Source organism: Falco rusticolus, chromosome 6 (assembly GCF_015220075.1).
Source record: "Falco rusticolus isolate bFalRus1 chromosome 6, bFalRus1.pri, whole genome shotgun sequence".
NCBI lineage: Eukaryota > Metazoa > Chordata > Aves > Falconiformes > Falconidae > Falco > Falco rusticolus.
Window position 1 is genome coordinate 84,525,784 of NC_051192.1, and position 3,975 is coordinate 84,529,758.

Consider the following 3,975-nt stretch of genomic DNA (forward strand, 5'->3'; position numbering starts at 1 on the left):
TGGGGCTTTTCCTCCCCTTTCTTTTTAAATCCGAGTTATCAGCCAAGTTTGGTTGTTTTTTTTTTTTTGGGGGGGGGGTTGGTTTTGTTTGTTTTTTTTTTTAAGAGAAAAAAAATCTATTCCTTTTTGCAGATGCGCTCCTTCTCTCCCCCTCCTCCTCCTCCTCCTCCTCCACGTTCTGCCCCGTCTGATGGGCCAGGCAGGACTGACATGGGTAACAAACGCTCTGCGGACACAAATTAGGGCTTGTAATTGAAATTTGTTGCCTTGATCTGTCAGCACTTCCAGGCAGGAGACCGGTGGGAAGAACTCGCTCATTAGTGTCACTGCGGCGGCGGGGGCAGGGCGGAGCCGCGGGGCGGGGGCTGCCACGGCCCGGCCGCCCGCAGCCCAATCAGAGCCGCTCCGGCCCCGCCGCCCCGGCCCCGGCCCCGCCGTCCCGGCCCGCCGCCTACCAGGGGGCCCCCGCCGCGGCGGCCGGGCGGGGGTGGGGGGCGTCCCGCCGTCCCGCGCCCGCCCCCGCCGCCCCGTGCTCCCCAGCCCGCGGCAGATGCACCCCGCAACAAACGTTAACGAGACTCCCCCCCGGGGTTCGGGGGACCGGGCTGGCCGGAGGCCCCAGCTCCCTCCGAAACGCAGAGGGAAGGGGGGCCCTCCCGGGGCGCTGCGTTTCGCTCGGGAAAAACCGTTCGGACTTAAAAAAAATGACTTTGGGCCCTTTCTTGCTGTTAGAGATCAGTAATTATTGGTATTGTTCAGCTGCCGCGCCCGGAGATTAATCGCGTTGTTACTCAGACGCTGGCCGCAGAAGGGCTTCAGCGCAGCATCCATAGCCCCCTCTAAACCCAACCCATTAGGCGCTGAAGCTGCAATAAAAAGAGAATTAAACCGAACCTTGTATGAACATCCATGCAGCCAGCCGCAGCAACTTTAATAATAATCATATTCAGGTGCATAGAATAGTTAGGGGAAAATCCCTTTGTATCTTTCCAGTGAGTAAAACTATTAAAGGTTTGGAGCCAGATATTATTTTCTTTGCATGCCCAGGGAAATGAAAAAGCTATTGAGGTTTTTGTTGTATTTTTTCCCCCCTCTCTTTTTGGGAGATAATTTTGTTCCCTTCCACCCCACCCCCACACACACCACACACACACCCCCAGATCTGAATGGGGTGACATGCTCCGTTGAAGGAAACAGAGTAGAAATCCTCCTTCTGTAAAAAATCATGAGGCAAATTTCACGGTTTCGGATCTCGGCTTCGGTTCGCTGTTTTGAGCAGCAAAGACAAATTCGCGGTGCGCTTCGTCTGTGTCACAGCCTCGGAGGTCCCGTTCGGGCCGTCGAGTGGCACAGCTGAGATTTCTGATCGTAATCTAAAAAGGAAAGAGTTACCTTTTAGGAGACGTAACCGTTCCCACTATCGCATTTTACCTAGCCCTAAAATGCAAATTCATCCCTAATTTCAACAGCTGCTTCGTCAGAGAGTCTGAGGAAGGGGCTGATTAATAAACGTACTCTAGAGATAAATTATCACCTCAAATAAGGTTATCAGCGTTAAGATTGTAGAAGTGCTTTCCAGACGCGAAAATATAGGTATGTGACAGATAAATACTTGATTAAAGAAGGGGGGGGGGGGGGGGAACCCCAATCAAAAAAACCCAAAACCAAACACTACCAAAAAAACAAACCCCACCACGAAACCGCTGCAGGAGCACTAACCCTCTCCACATTGGGAGAGATGGCAATTTGTCTGAGAAAAACTCGTCACCACGAAAAAAATTCCCCTGCAGTGGCTGTCGCTGTGAATCGATAGGAGAGCAGAAAATGCCTAATGCCTGTCACCGACGAACAGTGCTGCGGAGTCAGTTTATCTTTACATTAAATCTGGGACATATTAACTGTTCCGTGGTCTAAAGTCTGTCTGCTCTGCCTGTTCCAGCCGTGATTGAATCTGAAGGAAATCAGATGTGCGGGAGTGATCGAAACGTGCTAAGCTAGAGGATCTTGCAAGAGTTTAAACGCCACGGCGGTGGGGATGAGATCGATAGGGAGAGGAAGGAAGGAAATGGATGTTATCTGTCCGAGGGCTCTCCGGCAGCCTCCCCGCCCGCCCATCTCCGACGGCACCTTCCGCGGCCCCGCTCCGCGCTCCCGCCCGCGGCCGCCGGGCCCCACCCGCGCCACCGCCACCGGTGCGACGGCCCCGGCGGGGCCCGCGGGAGCAGGTACCGACCCCCGCCGCCGCAGCGGCTCGGGGGGGGGGGGGCGCGGAGGAGCGCGGGAGGAGGGGGCGCTCCGCGGCCGCGGGCCCGGCGTGCGAGCGGCGGGGAGCGCGGGGGCTTTAGGCCGAGGCTGTGCCGCTGGCGGAGCGCGGCGCTGGCGGCGAGAGCGGGGTCGGCCCCGAGCGGCCGCCGGGACCTGCCGCGGGGGCGGCTGTCCCCCGCCTCCGCCGGGCTCTCCGCGGCGCAGCGCCGGCGGGGACGGAGCGGCGGGGGTCCCGGAGAAGCCTCTGGGCACGGGGTTGCTGGCCCTGCTCGTTTTATTCTTTTCCCTCCTCCCAGAGCCGACCGCCGCGCTTTCCGGCGGCGGAGACCCTGACCCCTTGCTCCGCACCGCGCCGCGCCGCTGCGCGCAGCCTGCCCGTCCTACGGCGGATGGACAAATCGCCCGGATTATTTTTTTCCGGGAGGGTGGTCGCTTGTTGTTGTTGATTTTTTTTTTATTATTTGCCAGATTTCTGTAGGTAGATATGTAGCATGCTGTTTTCATTTCTCGACCTTTTAAAATAACTGGGTGGATTTAAATTTATCGAACAACCTGTGATCCATATGTCTGTCCGATTAATTTTTTTATAGGATGATGAAAGAGAGAAGAATCTATATATATAGTGATCTGCTAATGGAATAATATATATATATCCAAAACACCTTTCTGGGGTTACTTTTATTTCCGGACTTTAAAATGCAGTCCGGGTTTTTAGGCATTTGGGTGAGGCGCTATTTATTTTATGCAGGAGAATCGCATATTTAGATTTCCTGGGGGGAAAAAGGGAAAAAAGAAAAAAAAAAAGAAAAGAAAAAAAAGATGTTTAAACTCTTTTCCATTAGAAAGATATTTTCCTGCGCTCCCTTCGAAAATCTCGAGTGACATTTAGGGGGTCGTTAGGGCCATGTTTTGCCATTCACAGTGTGATTTCTGCAAATCTTTTCGAACATTAAAGCCGGGTGCCATCAGAGAGCAGAATATCCACAGCGTCCTTTTCTCTTCAAAGACAGGATTTTCTGTAACTTCCCAGCAGGGGATCATAGGGGCGGCCGCCAAGGAAAACATTTATATCATTACCCGCTTTTTCCCCCCAGTGAGCCTAATCGCTTCACCTTAAGGAGACGTGGCGCTCAAAACTGACAGCAGGTAGCGGACGGAGGCAGTCAGTCAAACATTATCAACTGGAGAAAAATTATAGACGCCGGCGAGGAAACGGCATGTAACTCCCCCGTCCTGTGCATCCCACGCACACCTTCGCCCCGTGCCTGTCCCTTGCGCTCCTCGGGTGCTGCTGCGAGGGAGGACCGGGGGTGCTGGGGGCGAATTAGCACTTCCAGCCTTCCTGTAACTGGGTGGGAGCACGGCAACGACTCTCCCCGCGATACACACCACCTTCAAAACAGGCTTGAGAGGAGGCTGAGCGTGGCTTAAATTTAGAAGAGGCAGGAAAGCCCCCCTCAGCCCCCCTGGCCGCGGCCGGGTATTACAGCCTGCCCGTCCCGCTCTGCCGGGGACCCTGCGGCTGGGCTGCTCTCGCGGCTTCCAGGCGGGCTGCAGCCCGGCGGGGGAGGTGGCACCCGGGAGGCGGCAGGGCCGGCCGGGGCGGCGGCGGGGCTCCCCTCCGCTCTCCGACGAGGGCGGCCCGGACCCTGCCTCGGCTCGTCTACGCCGCCTTCCGCGGGCGCGTAACGAGCGCGGTTCACAGCGAGG